The following is a 21306-nucleotide window of genomic DNA, read 5'->3' on the forward strand; positions in this document are numbered from 1 at the left end:
TATATATATATATATATATATATATATATATATATATATATATGTATATATATATATATATATATATACTTAGTTAAGTTAGGCGGGGTTGCAGACCTGCCTAAGACATGCAAATGAGCATACAGTATATTTCCATTTGCTATATATATATATATATATATATATATATTGTGACGTCTCAGTCCCAGCGCCGGATCTTTTGTCCAGATCAAAGGCAGGAAACACTGTACTTTCTAAGCAGGGGTTTATTTACAGGGTACAAAGCAGGTACAGGGTTAACTCCTAACACAAAACAGAAACAAAAGACCTAACTCCTTCCACGAGTACTGACTAATACTGCTTAGTCCCTAACTAATCTTGGGAGAACTAAACTCTTTCCCTACTTTACCCAGTGTACCTGCAGCAGGTCTCCTTTCAGTCTCTCACAGGGCTGTCTGTGTGTATCTTCAGATCAGTCTAGCAGCAGCGTCTCTCACCCTCTCTGTATAACTCTCAACAGTGTGTGTCTGGCAGCATGGGGGGGGGAATCTCTGTATCACTTCCTGACAATACAGGGTAGGCTAATTAGCTCATTAACTCTCAGCTGGACAGACCTTTCCAAGAGGATTAACTCTATGAGAGCTGTAAAGTCCCACAACTGCCCCATTCTAACCCTTAGAGGGCAGTGACGGCATCACATATCCCTCCCCCCAGCGAAACATTGTCCTGTGAGCGGCCAGTGCACGATTCCCGTGCACCAGCCTCTTTGTCAGACATGTCTGACATCCACCTCTTCTTAAAGGTTTTTTTCGTATTAGACCTCCTGCTGAGCAGTAATAGAGTCCAGCGTAATATCCCACTCAGTCTTCAGAGCTTCGAGCTCTTCACCTAGGTCACGCTGTTGTTTCTCTGCCTTCTTGCAGCCAGCACGCTCAGACTCCAGGTCCTTCCTCAGGTCATGAAGCTGTCCTTTTATACTTCTTTTCTGGCTCAAGGCAGCTGCCAATTCAATTCCTATCAGGGCCTTCATCTCTTCCCGGTGCTTACTCTGGGTTTGTATCAGCGCATCCTTCAGATTTTGGATCTCTGTAGTTTTTGTCGCTAGGATTGCTGCTGCTTCTGTTTTCCATGTCTCTTTCTCCTGGGTGTACTGATTTTTGCTGATGGAGCAGGCTCTCTGCTTCTCCAGCTTGAGGTTGTCCTCCTTTATAGCTGTGAGTTGCTGGGACGTGTGTTCAGTTATCCGCTTTAGCTCTAGAAGCCTTTTATCCAACTTCAGTTTTTCAGATTCCAAGGTTTGGACATTTTTAGTTTTTTCGTATTCTGCTTCCAGTGATGCTCGGGTAAGGCTGAGGGCGGCCTTCAGCTCATCATGCTGCTCGGCAGGGACCCACTGGGTACTCAGTCGCTCCTGTAGCACTTGCTGCTTTACTTTACCCAGCTCTGTTTTTAACGTGCAGACCTCTCGCTAAGAAACTTCTAGCTTGTCGATGAGGCGTTGAACGTCTTGTTGGGACGCCTCATAGAACCGTTTCCAGTCAACACTCTTTTGGTCTGACTCACTTGGATTTCTGCTTATGGCGGTATCGGTAGCCTTTGTCATACTAAGGCTAGTAGTCACTCCTGTGACGATTGCGCCAAGCGCTCTGTGTTGTAGTCCACCTCTCATCTTTTCTGATGCCATGGGGTAAGCTTTCCCTGCAGCTTCTGTTGCACACGGAGGTTGTCCTTTCCGCGGGGCCACATAGGAGTCCTCGTCGTCCTCTTCTGAACTGCAAGAACTGTGCTGAACTGTAGAAACCCAGCGCGGACCATGCCCCACAGAAAAGTTACATTCCATTGGTTCCGCGTTCCGAGGGCAAACTGCGGCCACATGTCCAAGTTCATGGCATCTGTAGCACTCTATATACCTTACAAAACTGGGTCAGTGTTTTCTCTCCAGTCTACTGGGAACAACAAGACCAGAGTCCCTCCTAGGTGCTGTGGGATTTCCTACTCCTTTACACAAGTCAATGAGTCCTTGGGGATTCCTATTCGGATGAACAGTCTTATCGGACCTCCTGGAGCGCAGGAAGCGAGAACCGGAGCACTCATCTGGACTTGATCTCTTGGACATCTCCTCGGCAGTCAAGTAACATTCGACTAAAGCGACCAATTGTTCGGCGTCTTTGGGGTCACTCTGGCTCACCCACTTCTGGATGGTGCAGGGGAGACCCTTCAGGAACCGGTCTATAACGACTCTTTCGACAACTGCAGAGATGGAACATACCTCAGGCTGGAGCCACTTCCTTGCAGAGTGTATAAGGTTATAGAGTTGAGAGCGGGGTGTCTTCTCTATATCATAATGGCAAGAATGGAACCGTTGGGCCCGAACCGCGAGGGTGACCCCTAGCCGTGCCATAATCTCCGCCTTAAGGGTGTCATAGTCTTTAGCTTGCTCGGGCTCTAAGTCATAATAGGCTTGTTGTGAGTCACCACCAGGAAGGGAGCAATTATTCCCGCCCACTCCTCAGCTGGCCACCCTTCGCGTACTGCGGTGCGCTCGAAGATTGACAGGTACACCTCAACGTCATCGTCTATCGTCATTTTCTGAATGAGGTGCGTTTTTACCTGGTGAGCGACCTGTGGGGCCACTCTAGTCTGGGCGGTAATTTTTGTCTCACAACACTCGGAGCTCCTGGTGCAGGCGAAGTTGCGCCTTGTTTTGCTCTTCTTTTAGCGTCTGATGTAGGGACAGCGCCATCTGCTGTACTAACACCGCTGTACTTTCAGTTTGTGACTTTGTCATCTGTTGTAAACTCTCATTGTAGGATTTTGACATCTCCTCTTGGGTCTTTGCCAATTGTTGCAACCCCCGCATTAAAATAGCAGAATTTTCTCTTTGTTTGTACTGAAGCGAGGTCAGAAATTCTTCCATTTTCCACTTTCACTGCCATGTGGACTGTCCGCATTAAATTCCACCAATTGTGACGTCTCAGTTCCAGCGTCGGATCTTTTGTCCAGATCAAAGGCAGGAAACACTGTACTTTCTAAGCAGGGGTTTATTTACAGGGTACAAAGCAGGTACAGGGTTAACTCCTAACACAAAACAGAAACAAAAGACCTAACTCCTTCCACGAGTACTGACTAATACTGCTTAGTCCCTAACTAATCTTGGGAGAACTAAACTCTTTCCCCACTTTACCCAGTGTACCTGCAGCAGGTCTCCTTTCAGTCTCTCACAGGGCTGTCTGTGTGTATTTTCAGATCAGTCAAGCAGCAGTGTCTCTCGCCCTCTCTGTATAACTTTCAACAGTGTGTGTCTGGCAGCATGGGGGGGGGGATCTCTGTATCACTTCCTGATTATACAGGCTAGGCTAATTAGCTCATTAACTCTCAGCTGAACAGACCTTTCCAAGAGGATTAACTCTATGAGAGCTGTAAAGTCCCACAACTGCCCCATTCTAACCCTTAGGCGGAGGCCATAAAGGGGTGAGCAGTTCGGAGCCGCGCTGACACTTGGGCTCGCCTGCTGAAATCTGCGCGATTTCATGGCCATGCAGGCGAGCCAGCGTGCATGATCGGGAGGCGGGGGGAGGCAGAGGGAGGCGGGGCAGTGACGTCGCTGGGCCAATTGCCCACGACGCACCGACGTCAACGTCACGGCGCCGACGTCACGGCGCCGTGACGTTGACGCTGCTCCGCGCTGATTGGATGTTTTCAGCCGACAGCGCTCTGAAAAACAGCTTGGCTGTCGGCTGAAAAATCCAGCGCCTCAGCACGCCTGCGGACGCTCGCGTGAGCCCCCTCTAAAGACATCCTCATTGAGGATGCAGGGGCTCAGCGCGGAGCGTCCGCACGGCTCAGCGCGGCCTGTCCTTCTATGGACGTGGCCTTAGAGGGCAGTGACGGCATCACAATATATATATATATATATATATATATATACAGTGTTCGACAAACCTATACATTTGCTCGCCCCGGGCGAGTGGATTTAACCCCGGGCGAGTAAATATTGGCCCAAGCAGCACACGTTTAGTACTAGGTGGCGAGTAGATTTTTTTGTGTGGCGAGTAGATTTTTTGGTGATTTGTCAACCACTGTATATATACATACATACAACTAGCAGCTGCATCGTAAAAGACAATGCAACCCCAATTGCATACACATATACATATATACATGCAAATCGTTGTTTAAATACATAGTACAAACACATAAATCAAAAACATACATTTGCAATCAAATGATAACGTATTATTGTGTTAAAAATCCAAATGTGTTTTTCACACATAGCTTCTCCATTTTGGCTTTATTTTTGTTAAATAAATCATGACACGGTGTAATATGTCATGTGTTGTTGTTTATCTGAGGTTGTATTTACCTAATTGTAAGACCTGCTAAGGAACAGATGATTGTTATTATGTCCTGATATGTAAAACCATGGAATTCAAAGAGGCTGCACTTTCTTTTTCACACAACTGTATATATATATACTTGCTTTTGTGCCCGGCTTCGTCCGGGAAATGTAATATTGAATACATGTCGTCGCCCCCCTGCCTGCTGGTACATCTCCCCCCCCGCTGGAACATTTCCCCCCCTCCCCCCCAGCTGCCACATTGCACCCGCACATCTCACATCACACACACAGAGACACACACTCGCATACAGCCCCGATCCAGGCAAGGACACGCCCCCCTGTACCTGCACCTCACTTTTGATGTCCCCGCCCTGTACCTGCACCACACTGTGATGTGACCCCCCCTGTACCTGCACCACACTGTGATGTGACCCCCCCTGTACCTGCACCACACTGTGATGTGTCCCCCCCTGTACCTGCACCACACTGTGATGTGTCCCCCCCTGTACCTGCACCACCGTGCCGCAAGGGAGTGGGGCAGAGAACGGGAAGGCAAGGAAGGAGAAGGTTTAGCCGGAGGGACCAAGGTGACGGGGACACGCTGGGAAGAGCGAGTCCCCTGATCCGTTACACTATCAGGGGAGAAGGACACACAGCCATTACACAGGCTATCAGGGGAGAAGGACACACAGCCTTTACACAGGCTATCAGGGGAGAAGGACACACAGCCATTACACAGGCTATCAGGGAGAAGGACACACAGCCATTACACAGGCTATCAGGGAGAAGGACACACAGCCATTACACAGGCTATCAAGGGAGAAGGACACACAGCCATTACACAGGCTATCAAGGGAGAAGGACACACAGCCATTACACAGGCTATCAGGGGAGAAGGACTCACAGCCATTACACAGGCTATCAAGGGAGAAGGACACACAGCCATTACACAGGCTATCAGGGAGAAGGACACACAGCCATTACACAGGCTATCAGGGGAGAAGGACACACAGCCATTACACAGGCTATCAGGGACAAGGACACACAGCCATTACACAGGCTATCAGGGGAGAAGGACACACAGCCATTACACAGGCTATCAGGGAGAAGGACACACAGCCTTTACACAGGCTATCAGGGGAGAAGGACACACAGCCTTTACACAGGCTATCAGGGGAGAAGGACACACAGCCATTACACAGGCTATCAGGGAGAAGGACACACAGCCTTTACACAGGCTATCAGGGACAAGGACACACAGCCATTACACAGGCTATCAGGGGAGAAGGACACACAGCCATTACACAGGCTATCAAGGGAGAAGGACACACAGCCATTACACAGGCTATCAGGGGAGAAGGACACACAGCCTTTACACAGGCTATCAAGGGAGAAGGACACACAGCCTCTACACAGGTAACAGGGAGAAGGACACACAGCCTTTACACAGGCTATCAGGGGAGAAGGACACACAGCCTTTACACAGGCTATCAGGGGAGAAGGACACACAGCCATTACACAGGCTATCAAGGGAGAAGGACACACAGCCTTTACACAGGCTATCAGGGGAGAAGGACACACAGCCTTTACACAGGCTATCAGGGGAGAAGGACACACAGCCATTACACAGGCTATCAGGGGAGAAGGACACACAGCCTTTACACAGGCTATCAGGGACAAGGACACACAGCCTTTACACAGGCTATCAGGGGAGAGGGACACACAGCCATTACACAGGCTATCAGGGGAGAAGGACACACAGCCATTACACAGGCTATCAGGGGAGAAGGACACACAGCCTTTACACAGGCTATCAGGGAGAAGGACACACAGCCATTACACAGGCTATCAGGGGAGAAGGACACACAGCCATTACACAGGCTATCAAGGGAGAAGGACACACAGCCTTTACACAGGCTATCAAGGGAGAAGGACACACAGCCTTTACACAGGCTATCAGGGGAGAAGGACACACAGCCATTACACAGGCTATCAGGGGAGAAGGACACACAGCCATTACACAGGCTATCAAGGGAGAAGGACACACAGCCTTTACACAGGCTATCAGGGGAGAAGGACACACAGCCTTTACACAGGCTATCAGGGGAGAAGGACACACAGCCTTTACACAGGCTATCAGGGGAGAAGGACACACAGCCTTTACACAGGCTATCAGGGGAGAAGGACACACAGCCTTTACACAGGCTATCAGGGGACAAGGACACACAGCCTTTACACAGGCTATCAGGGGAGAGGGACACACAGCCATTACACAGGCTATCAGGGGAGAAGGACACACAGCCATTACACAGGCTATCAGGGGAGAAGGACTCACAGCCATTACACAGGCTATCAGGGGAGAAGGACACACAGCCATTACACAGGCTATCAGGGGAGAAGGACACACAGCCATTACACAGGCTATCAGGGGAGAAGGACACACAGCCTTTACACAGGCTATCAGGGGAGAGGGACACACAGCCTTTACACAGGCTATCAGGGGAGAAGGACACACAGCCATTACACAGGCTATCAGGGGAGAAGGACACACAGCCATTACACAGGCTATCAGGGGAGAAGGACACACAGCATTTACACAGGCTATCAGGGGAGAAGGACACACAGCCTTTACACAGGCTATCAGGGGAGAAGGACACACAGCCTTTACACAGGCTATCAGGGGAGAAGGACTGTAGAGGGAGAAAGGGGGTGGCCCGGTATTAAAGGGTTGCACCCAATTTGGCCATCCCCTGACCTCACCAGGGAGACAAGGGGTTAACTGGGCTGCGGTCCAGAAATGTGGTTTAACCCTTGTTATAGCATGAAAATGTATATTCCCCTGTCCCCATGCTTTATTGTTATAACTTCTTATATCAGTGTCTGCATCACACACACACGGGGATCCATCCGGGAGGGCAAGGGTTAATAGTTCTTTAGTGATTATAGCCCTTTGTGTAATTTTCCCGCCTTTTCAGGCACCATTTTGCAGAGTCCCATAGGCCGCCATTAGAGCTCAATGCATTTCAATGGCGGATCTTGCTGTTTTGGACCGGTTTCCCTCGAAGACCAGCAGGTGGCGTCCGAGAGGAGGAGCGGCGGTTTCCCATTGTAAGTCAATGGGCTCATTGACTTCAATGGAGATTCCTCGACGGCGCTTTCCAGGAACGAGTTGGCTGCCGTCCAAACCGCAAAACCGCAAAGCGGATACTTTTTCTGAAAAAGAGCTTTGATCACTGATTAGTCAAGTTCAACGTTAAGTGGCGTGGGAATCTACAGTTCTAGGGCACCCAGAAATAAAATTCTTTTTGCCCCTAGTTCCTAGACCTCCCCCCACTCGACCACCACCGGGTCCCCGAATCCTGGACCCCCGAGAAGGGTCGTGCCGAGAGAGCGGGTCGCGCCATAGGTTCCAATGGCGGCGGCAGAAACAGCTCAGGAATTTGACTAAGTCTGAAAAGCTACAAACCATGAATCCATACTTCCGGTTCCGGAGGGTCCCGAGGGCCAGGGTTTGTGGTACCTGCTCCGGCATGGCTGCAGAACCATCCTTGACCCTCTTGGACCAACCCGACGGAGTATGGATCCCCTTGAAAGTTCGGGAATTCTCCCATAGACTTCAACGGCGGCCAATTTCCATTGAACAGCTATGGCGGAGAAACCCCATAGACTTCAACGGCAGCGATGCCCCATTGAAAGTCTATGGCGGTGGATTCCCATAGCCGCCAATGGCGGCGGTTTGCCATTGAAAGTCTATGGCGGCGGAGCCCGTTGTTTTCAATGGGAATTTAGTGAAAAACCGTGATTTAATTTACAGCTGAGTTTTTTTAATTAAAATAGGAAACGGTTTAAGTGGTATTTGTGTAACTCCGGTTCCGAAGGTCGTAGCGGGCTGAAACTCGGACCATATGGTGTCCCAGTTCCGGCATTGAGATCTGGGTAGTTTGGACCCTCTGGCCTAACGGAACCGGATATTTTAATATGTTTGTATTTTACCTGTAATACTGTATCCCAAGGCAGGGATAAAACCCAGAGGAAATTCCTTTGCATACAAGGAAGCATATGGTCAGAGAGGCGACCCAATGTCTAGGACCTAAGTACTGTTCAAAGGGTTTTGCCACCCTCACTGTTTACCTGAGGGCGGAGACGACTCAAACCAGAGCAGTCTGTGAGTGTCATATTTTACACCTTCCAACAAAGGGTATCCTGCCAGAAATTCCATTTGGTAGACTGGCTGGCATTCCCGATGTAAATGTGGGGCTACAGAAATGAGACCCCAGGGTCCTAGTGCGCATGAGCTAACTAGCAGGGGGGCATGGATTAAAATGTGTTCCCACGTTAAAGATTGGATACAGCTAATTGTTATCCAATAGCCTGTACTTAATGTTAAGGATAGGGTTACAAAAGATATATAAACTGTGGTCAAACCTATATCCTTTGTCTTCTAATACCATCTTGATTGTGACCTGGATGCTGGAGAATTGCTATCTGATACTTCTCATTCCCCACCCCCAAGTAAGTGTTACTTCTTGCCTGTTACTGTACTATATTGCTGTGTTCACCTATTTAAGGAATAAATATACTTTATTATATCTAAGCCTCGTTCAGTTCAACCCAGTTATTTGGTGTATTATTATAGCTGTCACAAAGCTCCCGTCACAAGGACACACAGCCTTTACACAGGCTATCAGGGGAGAAGGACACGCAGCCTTTACAAAGGCTATCAGGGGAGAAGGACACACAGCCTTTACACAGGCTATCAGGGACAAGGACACACAGCCATTACACAGGCTATCAGGGGAGAAGGACACACAGCCTTTATAAAGGCTATCAGGGGTGAAGGACACACAGCCTTTACACAGGCTATCAGGGGACAAGGACACACAGCCTTTACACAGGCTATCAGGGGAGAAGGACACACAGCCTTTACACAGGCTATCAGGGAGAAGGACACACAGCCATTACACAGGCTATCAGGGGAGAAGGACACACAGCCTTTATAAAGGCTATCAGGGGTGAAGGACACACAGCCTTTACACAGGCTATCAGGGGACAAGGACACACAGCCTTTACACAGGCTATCAGGGGAGAAGGACACACAGCCTTTACACAGGCTATCAGGGAGAAGGACACACAGCCTTTACACAGGCTATCAGGGACAAGGACACAGAGCCTTTACACAGGCTATCAGGGGAGAAGAACACACAGCCATTACACAGGTTATCAGGGGAGAAGGACACACAGCCTTTACACAGGCTATCAGTGACAAGGACACACAGCCATTACACAGGCTATCAGGGACAAGGACACACATCCATTACACAGGCTATCAGGGGAGAAGGACACACAGCCTTTACACAGGCTATCAGGGGAGAAGAACACACAGCCATTACACAGGCTATCAGGGGAGAAGGACACACAGCCTTTACACAGGCTATCAGGGGAGAAAGACACACAGCCTTTACACAGGTAACAGGGAGAAGGACACACAGCCTTTACACAGGCTATCAGGGGAGAAAGACACACAGCCTTTACACAGGTAACAGGGAGAAGGACACACAGCCTTTACACAGGCTATCAGGGGAGAAGGACACACAGCCATTACACAGGCTATCAGGGGAAAAGGACACACAGCCATTACACAGGCTATCAGGGGAAAAGGACACACAGCCTTTACACAGGCTATCAGGGGAGAAGAACACACAGCCTTTACACAGGCTACCAGGGGAGAAGGACACACAGCCATTACACAGGCTATCAGGGGAGAAGGACACACAGCCCTTACACAGGCTATCAGGGGAGAAGGACACACAGCCTTTACACAGGCTATCAGGGGAAAAGGACACACAGCCTTTACACAGGCTATCAGGGGAGAAGGACACACAGCCCTTACACAGGCTATCAGGGAGAAGGACACACAGCCTTTACACAGGCTATCAGGGGAGAAGGACACACAGCCATTACACAGGCTATCAGGGGAAAAGGACACACAGCCTTTACACAGGCTATCAGGGGAGAAGGACACACAGCCATTACAAAGGCTATCAGGGGAGAAGGACACACAGCCTTTACACAGGCTATCAGGGGACAAGGACACACAGCCTCTACAAAGGCTATCAGGGGAGAACGACACACAGCCATTACACAGGCTATCAGGGGAGAAGGACACACAGCCTTTACACAGGCTATCAGGGGAGAAGGACACACAGCCTTTACACAGGCTATCAGGGGAGAGGGACACACAGCCTTTACACAGGCTATCAGGGAGAAGGACACACAGCCATTACACAGGCTATCAGGGGACAAGGACACACAGCCTCTACAAAGGCTATCAGGGGAGAACGACACACAGCCATTACACAGGCTATCAGGGGAGAAGGACACACAGCCATTACACAGGCTATCAGGGAGAACGACACACAGCCATTACACAGGCTATCAGGGGAGAAGGACACACAGCCTTTACACAGGCTATCAGGGGAGAGGGACACACAGCCTTTACACAGGCTATCAGGGGACAAGGACACACAGCCTTTACACAGGCTATCAGGGGAGAAAGACACACAGCCATTACACAGGCTATCAGGGGACAAGGACACACAGCCTTTACACAGGCTATCAGGGGAGAAGGACACACAGCCATTACACAGGCTATCAGGGGAGAAGGACACACAGCCTTTACACAGGCTATCAGGGGAGAAGGACACACAGCCATTACACAGGCTATCAGGGAGAAGGACACACAGCCATTACACAGGCTATCAGGGACAAGGACACACAGCCTTTACACAGGCTATCAGGGGAGAAGGACACACAGCCATTACACAGGCTATCAGGGGAGAAGGACACACAGCCTTTACACAGGCTATCAGGGAGAAGGACACACAGCCTTTACACAGGCTATCAGGGGAGAAGGACACACAGCCATTACACAGGCTATCAGGGGAGAAGGACACACAGCCTTTACACAGGCTATCAGGGGAGAAGGACACACAGCCTTTACACAGGCTATCAGGGGAGAAGGACACACAGCCATTACACAGGCTATCAGGGAGAAGGACACACAGCCATTACACAGGCTATCAGGGACAAGGACACACAGCCTTTACACAGGCTATCAGGGGAGAAGGACACACAGCCATTACACAGGCTATCAGGGACAAGGACACACAACCTTTACACAGGCTATCAGGGGAGAAGGACACACAGCCATTACACAGGCTATCAGGGGAGAAGGACACACAGCCTTTACACAGGCTATCAGGGAGAAGGACACACAGCCTTTACACAGGCTATCATGGAGAAGGACACACAGCCTTTACACAGGCTATCAGGGGAGAAGGACACACAGCCATTACACAGGCTATCAGGGGAGAAGGACTCACAGCCATTACACAGGCTATCAGGGAGAAGGACACACAGCCTTTACACAGGCTATCAGGGACAAGGACACACAGCCTTTACACAGGCTATCAGGGACAAGGACACACAGCCATTACACAGGCTATCAGGGGAGAAGGACACACAGCCATTACACCGGCTATCAGGGGAGAAGGACTCACAGCCATTACACCGGCTATCAGGGGAGAAGGACTCACAGCCATTACACAGGCTATCAGGGGAGAAGGACACACAGCCATTACACCGGCTATCAGGGGAGAAGGACACACAGCCATTACACCGGCTATCAGGGGAGAAGGACTCACAGCCATTACACAGGCTATCAGGGAGAAGGACACACAGCCTTTACACAGGCTATCAGGGGACAAGGACACACAGCCTTTACACAGGCTATCAGGGAGAAGGACACACAGCCTTTACACAGGCTATCAGGGGAGAAGGACACACAGCCTTTACACAGGCTATCAGGGACAAGGACACACAGCCTTTACACAGTCTATCAGGGGAGAAGGACACACAGCCATTACACCGGCTATCAGGGGAGAAGGACACACAGCCATTACACAGGCTATCAGGGACAAGGACACACAGCCTTTACACAGGCTATCAGGGGAGAAGGACACACAGTCTTTACACAGGCTATCAGGGGAGAAGAACACACAGCCTTTACCCAGGCTATCAGGGAGAAGGACACACAGCCATTACACAGGCTATCAGGGAGAAGGACACACAGCCATTACACAGGCTATCAGGGGAGAAGGACACACAGCCTTTACACAGGCTATCAGGGGACAAGGACACACAGCCTTTACACAGGCTATCAGGGAGAAGGACACACAGCCATTACACAGGCTATCAGGGGAGAAGGACACACAGCCTTTACACAGGCTATCAGGGAGAAGGACACACAGCCTTTACACAGTCTATCAGGGGAGAAGGACACACAGCCATTACACCGGCTATCAGGGGAGAAGGACACACAGCCTTTACACAGGCTATCAGGGGAGAAGGACACACAGCCTTTACACAGGCTATCAGGGAGAAGGACACACAGCCTTTACACAGTCTATCAGGGGAGAAGGACACACAGCCTTTACACAGTCTATCAGGGGAGAAGGACACACAGCCATTACACCGGCTATCAGGGGAGAAGGACACACAGCCATTACACAGGCTATCAGGGACAAGGACACACAGCCTTTACACAGGCTATCAGGGGAGAAGGACACACAGTCTTTACACAGGCTATCAGGGAGAAGGACACGCAGCCTTTACACAGGCTATCAGGGGAGAAGGACACACAGCCATTACACAGGCTATCAGGGGAGAAGGACACACAGCCTTTACACAGGCTATCAGGGGAGAAGGACACACAGCCTTTACACAGGCTATCAGGGGAGAAGGACTCACAGCCATTACACAGGCTATCAGGGAGAAGGACACACAGCCATTACACAGGCTATCAGGGACAAGGACACACAGCCATTACACAGGCTATCAGGGGAGAAGGACACACAGCCATTACACAGGCTATCAGGGGAGAAGGACACACAGCCATTACACCGGCTATCAGGGACAAGGACACACAGCCTTTACACAGGCTATCAGGGGAGAAGGACACACAGCCTTTACACAGGCTATCAGGGAGAAGGACACACAGCCATTACACAGGCTATCAGGGGAGAAGGACACACAGCCTTTACACAGGCTATCAGGGAGAAAGACACACAGCCATTACACCGGCTATCAGGGGACAAGGACACACAGCCTTTACACAGGCTATCAGGGAGAAGGACACACAGCCATTACACAGGCTATCAGGGGAGAAGGACACACAGCCATTACACAGGCTATCAGGGAGAAGGACACACAGCCATTACACAGGCTATCAGGGAGAAGGACACACAGCCATTACACAGGCTATCAGGGGAGAAGGACACACAGCCTTTACACAGGCTATCAGGGAGAAGGACACACAGCCTCTACACAGGCTATCAGGGAGAAGGACACACAGCCATTACACAGGCTATCAGGGGAGAAGGACACACAGCCTTTACACAGACTATCAGGGGAGAAGGACACACAGCCTTTACACAGGCTATCAGGGGAGAAGGACACACAGCCTTTACACAGGCTATCAGGGAGAAAGACACACAGCCATTACACAGGCTATCAGGGGAGAAGGACACGCAGCCTTTACACAGGCTATCAGGGGACAAGGACACACAGCCTTTACACAGGCTATCAGGGAGAAGGACACACAGCCATTACACAGGCTATCAGGGGAGAAGGACACACAGCCTTTACACAGGCTATCAGGGAGAAGGACACACAGCCATTACACAGGCTATCAGGGAGAAGGACACGCAGCCTTTACACAGGCTATCAGGGGACAAGGACACACAGCCTTTACACAGGCTATCAGGGAGAAGGACACACAGCCATTACACAGGCTATCAGGGGAGAAGGACACACAGCCATTACACAGGCTATCAGGGGAGAAGGACACACAGCCATTACACAGGCTATCAGGGGAGAAGGACACACAGCCTTTACACAGTCTATCAGGGGAGAAGGACACACAGCCTTTACACAGGCTATCAGGGAGAAGGACACACAGCCTTTACACAGGCTATCAGGGGAGAAGGACACACAGCCATTACACCGGCTATCAGGGACAAGGACACACAGCCATTACACAGGCTATCAGGGACAAGGACACACAGCCATTACACAGGCTATCAGGGAGAAGGACACACAGCCTTTACACAGGCTATCAGGGGAGAAGGACACACAGCCATTACACAGGCTATCAGGGACACGGACACACAGCCTTTACACAGGCTATCAGGGAGAAGGACACACAGCCTTTACACAGGCTATCAGGGAGAAGGACACACAGCCATTACACAGGCTATCAGGGGAGAAGGACACACAGCCATTACACCGGCTATCAGGGACAAGGACACACAGCCATTACACAGGCTATCAGGGACAAGGACACACAGCCTTTACACAGGCTATCAGGGACAAGGACACACAGCCTTTACACAGGCTATCAGGGGAGAAGGACACACAGCCTTTACACAGGCTATCAGGGAGAAGGACACGCAGCCTTTACACAGGCTATCAGGGAGAAGGACACACAGCCACTTCACAGTACTCCAATCAATAAGAAGGCAAACCGCCACCGCTAAACTCACAACCACAGTGCGCCTGCCTGCCAAAAAGCTACAAAGCTGATAGCAAACAAAGGAGCAGCAGCCTTTACACAGGCTATCAGGGAGAAGGACACACAGCCATTACACAGGCTATCAGGGACAAGGACACACAGCCTTTACACAGGCTATCAGGGAGAAGGACACATAGCCATTACACAGGCTATCAGGGGAGAAGGACACACAGCCTTTACACAGGCTATCAGGGGAGAAGGACACACAGCCTTTACACAGTCTATCAGGGAGAAGGACACACAGCCTTTACACAGGCTATCAGGGAGAAGAACACACAGCCTTTACACAGGCTATCAGGGGAGAAGGACACACAGCCATTACACAGGCTATCAGGGGAGAAGGACACACAGCCTTTACACAGGCTATCAGGGGAGAAGGACACACAGCCTTTACACAGGCTATCAGGGAGAAGAACACACAGCCTTTACACAGGCTATCAGGGGAGAAGGACACACAGCCATTACACAGGCTATCAGGGGACAAGGACACACAGCCTTTACACAGGCTATCAGGGGAGAAGGACACACAGCCTATCAGGGAGAAGGACACACAGCCTTTACACAGGCTATCAGGGGCAGAATAACTAACTCTGAGGCTGTGGAGAAGGTAGTAGTTATACTCCTGTCTGAATTAGAGAGATGCACACGGCGCCAGGCCCAGAAGATGAGATTACTGGGGTTGAAGGTGGACCAGGAAGCCCAAGATGACATGCCCAAATATTGTCATCCCCATCCTTAGCATAGTCCACAGGATGTAGGCAGGCACAGGAAAATGCCCACACATGGATTTCCCCTCCCCAGGGATACCACGCCTAATAGGCCCCAGGGCTTAAAGCCAGTTTAGAGTTAACCCTTAGCGCCCTGAGTAACTGGAGCAGAGCAGTAGTGCTGTTTTCACAGAGCCCAATACTTGGTAAATTGGAATAAACTGGCAAAACCTGGGTGCTCAACATTAACCCCATAGTTACCCTGATGACATTAGACAACAGGGCAGAGCTTCCTAGGAAGCCCTGCTGCCTATTTCGTCACACCTCCCCCTTCTGTTAGATAAACTTCGGCGATGTAATAATCAGGAATCGGGTTTATAGTTCAAATCAGTCATCTTTATTTCTTCAATCATCTCAGCGATTCAGCAAGGATACAACATACAAAATACTTCTATTCAAGGTAGCGAGTATCTGAAGAAGGTAGTAGCTTATGCCTGTTACAGCTACTTTTTTTTGATAATATATATAACCTTCAAGACTGGGACCCGGGGGCTGAAAACTCTGAATGTGTGGCCAGCACTAAATAGACTGAAAAAAAGAAAGAACAGAGTCTCCCAAGTGAGATATCCAACAGAACTCTGCTCACAAATGTAATAGTGCAGCCTCTTCCATGTATTAGAGAGCAGTGAGGAACGCAGCGTTTCAGGTGATGGAAGGTGCATACGGGAGCTGAAACGCTGCGTTCCTCACTGCTCTGTAATACATGGAAGAGACTGCACTAAGGAATTTGTGAGCAGAGTTCTGCTTCACATCTCACTTGGGAGACTCTGTTCTATTGTTACTGTACATAGAAGATGAAATTCTTGAAATAGATCATGCAAATGTATCCATAGGTGGTATTTCTATTTGCGGTACACTCTACAGTGGAGGGTTTTGTCACTTTTTTTTTACCCACCATAACTTTATTTAATGTCTGGTTATACCCACGTACCAGCTTCCCGTTGCACAGCCAGCAACCAACCTCTCACTGATGAGACCAAAAAGGTTGAGACAAGTATCGTGAGCAGGGGTACTGGCTGTGCACTTCTGTAACCCATGCTGTGCTGGAAAGCTATGTAACTCAAAAGGCACAAGCTTATAGGGGTCCGTCTGAAAATGGATGAGAAGAGTGACACACTGTGCTCATTTGCATGTTATTACCCAGAATCCCTGGCTGCAGTGGAAACACTGTATGCTAAGAGATAATGGGGAAAGGAAGGGTTACAGACCCGTGTGAGACATGCAAATGCCCCACAAGTGGTATTTTTATTTACTGAAATAGATCAAAATGTATTGGCCAAAGATGAGAAATCTGCTGTGTTGTCATTACAACTTTCTTGTTTCTTAAGTGTGTTCCGCAAGTAACCCGGGCCTTAGCACATTTTAGAAACACTTAGGAATGTATAGTATAACTCTCATTAATGCAACATGGTGCTTAGCCTTCAGCTTTTAAAGGTTTCCAAGCACCAGGAGGAAAGGAGACGTTTGGGAGTGCTGTAGCAACAAGGTTTATCTGAGGATATTCCCACGCACCCATCGATCATAAATACGTCTCTTAAACCAGCTATGCACTTACAAACCACAGGAAAAAACTGGGATGCTTGTCACAGAGCGGAACGTCACAGAGCGGAACGTCACAGAGCGGAACGTCACAGAGCGGAACGTCACAGAGCGGAACGTCACAGAGCGGAATGTCACAGAGCGGAATGTCACAGCTGGTTTTACTAATAACGCATATCAGGGGCTCCCGAGAATGGACTATAGGTTTACACCACAATTTCAACTTTATATAATTATTATCTAGCTGTACCTATTTATAGATCTATATTAATTATATATATATATATATATATATATATATATATATATATATATATATATATATATATATATACACACCTTTTGTAAAGCACTGTATATACTGTGGGCTCTCCATTCATTTTTATTCACACTGATACACACACATACTCTTACATCACTTGCTTTCAGGAACCTCTTGACACCTCCAGCCATAAAACACATCCACACCGGGGGAAGGACTAGCACAGATAACATTCCAAGAGACACTGTTTATAGTATAGCTTTTGCTTGCTTCATTCATTGTAACATCGCCGGAAGAAGAGATCAGTGTATCTCGAAAGCTCGCACAAATAAAAGCATTTCGTTAGCCACAGAACGGTATCATCTATTTATTTTTTGATTATATATATATATATATATATATATATATATATATATATATATATATATATAATGTGTGTGTGTGTGTGTGTGTGTGTGTGTGTGTGTGTGTGTGTATATATATATATATATATATATATATATATATATATATATATATATATATATATATGCAAATACAACTGTATGCTCATCTGCAGGTCTGCAACCCCGCCTTTCCCCATTATCACCCAGCATACAGCACTTGCACTGCAGCAAGGGATTCTGGGAAATGACATGCAAATGAGCACACAGTGTCACTTTTTGCCTCAAAAACCATTTTTAACATGGTTCCCTATAGGCTTAAGCTTGCTGCATGGTCACAGTTTTGAGCACAGCCAGGGTTAAGGTGCATACCCAGAAAACCATATATATATAGTAGTGCCAAGTGTTTATATGCAAATAATTAAATACATTTAAATAATTTGTGTTGGTGAAATTATGTGAAAATGATAATAAGAACAATATCAATATAAACGAATCAGTGAATAAAAAGTGATTAATACAATGACATACAACAAAAAACTAAACTCTAATACAAATACAGTGAATATAAGTGTAAATATAAAAACCAGTCCCTTGACAAAGTCCAACAGTATCTCTGATGTGTATACAGACTCTTCTAGTAGAGGGGTCTAAGGCAGCTCTCAAGAGGATGGACCACATCCAAAATTGGACCTAGAGGAAAAAGAAAAGAGAGAGAGCGCACGCCCATAGCGTAAAATAGTACATTTATTTTGGAAAGGGGGAATGGGAGGGGGGAAACAGGTTCACTCACAAACGTAGGTAAAAATGGGCAATTTGTGAATACTATCACCGCCAACCTGGTACATCCGCGATCGTGCCCGCGATGGTAGTCCTCCCAGCGCGAGAGGGACTGCGGTCAGCTGGAAGACTGGAACGCTTTAACAGAAAACAGCAAACTCCAAGAATCACTTCAGTGAAGGCTCCGATATTCTCTGGCGTCGGCACTGCGCCGGGCGCGATCCGGACGGATCGCGGGCCTGCGGGATGACGTAGTGTCGTGATGACGTAACCTGACGCGTTTCACCGCACACGGGCGACTTTTCCAAAGGAGATTATCTGCAGATCTAGGGCTGTGTATATATGCCCTGTGGTTGCCTAGCAACCCGTTACTAATATGATTATTATAATTATTGGCTTAATTGAGCCTGTACTCACTTTAAAGTACAAAATAGATCGTATTTACCAAAAACAGCACAATAATACTAAATATACATCTCCAATAGAAATTAATTTGGCATGTACATGAATACATATCCTAACGGGGGATTGGCAATTAAAAAAGATAACCAAAAAACATCTTAATAAAACTACTGATAAATGAATAGGGGCGGGGGGGCAAGGGGCGGGGGGGGCAAAGGGCAGGGAGGGGCGGGGGGCAAAGGGCAGGGAGGGGAGGGGGGGGCAAAGGGCAGGGAGGGGCGGGGGGGGGCAAAGGGCAGGGAGGGGCGGGGGGGGCAAAGGGCAGGGAGGGGCGGATGGGGGGGGCAAAGGACAGGGATGGTTGGGGGGGGGGCAAAGGGCAGGGAGGGGCGGGGGGGGCAAAGGGCAGGGAGGGGCGGGGGGCCAAAGGGCAGGGAGGGGCGGGGGGGCCAAAGGGCAGGGAGGGGCGGGGGGGCCAAAGGGCAGGGAGGGGCGGGGGGGCTAAGGACAGGGAAGGGCAAGAGGGCAGGGAGGGGTGGGGGGGCCAGAGGGCAGGGAGGGGCGGGGGGCCAAGGCCAGCGAGGGGCGGGCCAAAGGGCAGGGAGGGGTGGCGGGGGCCAATGGGCAAGGAGGGGTGGGGGGGGCTAAAGGGCAGGGAGGGGCGGGGGGGCCAAAGGGCAGGGAGGGGCGGGGTGGCAGGAAGGGCAGGGAGGGGCAAGATGGCAGGGAGGGCAGGGGGGCAAGAGGGCAGGGAGGGCAGGGGGGCAAGAGGGCAGGGGGGCAAGAGGGCAGGGGGGCAAGAGGGCAGGGAGGGAGGGGGGCAGGGAGGGAGGGGGCAAAGGGCAGGGGGGGCAAAGGGCAGGGGGGGCAAGAGGGCAGGGGGGCAAGAGGGCAGGGGGGGCAAGAGGACAGGGAGGGGGCAAGAGGGCAGGGGGCAAGAGGCCAAAGGGCAGGGGGGCAAAGGGCAGGTGGGCAAAGGGCAGGGTGGCAAAGGGCAGAGGGGCAAAGGGCAGGGGGGCAAAGGGGCAGGGGGAGGGAGGGCAGGGGGCAAGAGGGCAGGGGGCAAGAGGGCAGGGGGGCAAGAGGGCAGGGGGGCAGGGGGAGGGCAGGGGGCAAAGGGCAGGGGGAGGGAGGGAGGACAGGGGGCAAAGGGCATTGGGAGGGAGGGCAGGGGGGGCAAAGGGCATTAGGAGGGAGGGCAGGGGGGGGCAAAGGGCAGGGGGAGGGAGGGCAGGGGGGGCAAAGAGCAGGGGGAGGGAGGGCAGGGGGGGCAAAGGGCAGGGGGAGGGAGGGCAGGGGGGCAAAGGGCAGGGGGGGCAAAGGGCAGGGGGAGGGTGGGCAGGGGGGGCAAAGGGCAGGAGGGGCAAAGGGCAGGGGGGGCAAAGGGCAGGGGGGGCAAAGGGCAGGGTGAATCTTGGACGCGTTAAATAACCCATTCCCCTGCGTTTCCTCACCTTGCACACGGCCGCGCTCCTCTTCCTACTGGGTACCGGCCGCCCTCCTCCTCCACCTCGGGCTCCTCCGCGGAGAGGCTGAGATTCTCCGGTGAGGAGGTGCTGTGCCTCTTGCGGTGAGAGGCGGAGACAGCCGGAGGAGAGGCGGAGACAGCCGGAGGAGAGGCCTCTGGGACGGGGAGCGCCGGGTGCTCTGTGTGTGTGTGTGTGGGGGGGAGCACCGGGGGGGGGAGAGCCGTTCAGTGCTCTGTGTGTGTGGGTGGGGGGGGGTGAGCCGGGGGGGGGGAGCGCCGGGTGAGGGGAGAGCCGCTCTGTGTGTGTGGGTGGGGGGGGGTGAGAGTCCCCCGCTGTGTCCCGGGGGCTCGCTCCGCTCCCCCGCTGACTGTAGCGGCGCCGGGGGGGTGGGGGGGGAAGGGGAGGAAAAAGCACGGGAAACCGGGAGATCCGGGGAGAGGAGGAGGTGCGCGCGGGTCCCGATGAGCACCGCGCAGAGTGTGAGAGAGTGTGAGAGAGTGTGGTGTGTGTGTGTGTGTGTGTGTGTGTGTGTGTGTGTGTGTGTGTGTGTGTGTGTGTGTGTGTGTGTGTGTGTGGTCACTCCGCCTCAGGCCAATGAGAGGTGCGGGGGCGGGCGGCCCAAGGGACCAATGAGATTTCCCCTAGGGACACAGGAAGATGCAGACAGGCATACAGTGCTTTCACTAATATATAATAAGATATACAAATCATGAATATCTGGCACTCCTGAAGTGATATAATGACCTGGTGCTTATG

General features: G+C 50.6%; 1 protein-coding gene across 4 annotated transcripts in view; it reads left to right on the forward strand.

Moving 5' to 3' along the window:
- Positions 1 to 21306, forward strand: part of LOC142498689 (uncharacterized) — a 73234-nt gene that overhangs the window by 28845 nt on the left and 23083 nt on the right. The window lies entirely within an intron of this gene.

This window comes from Ascaphus truei, chromosome 7 (genome assembly GCF_040206685.1).
Source record: "Ascaphus truei isolate aAscTru1 chromosome 7, aAscTru1.hap1, whole genome shotgun sequence".
Classification (NCBI taxonomy): Eukaryota; Metazoa; Chordata; class Amphibia; order Anura; family Ascaphidae; genus Ascaphus; species Ascaphus truei.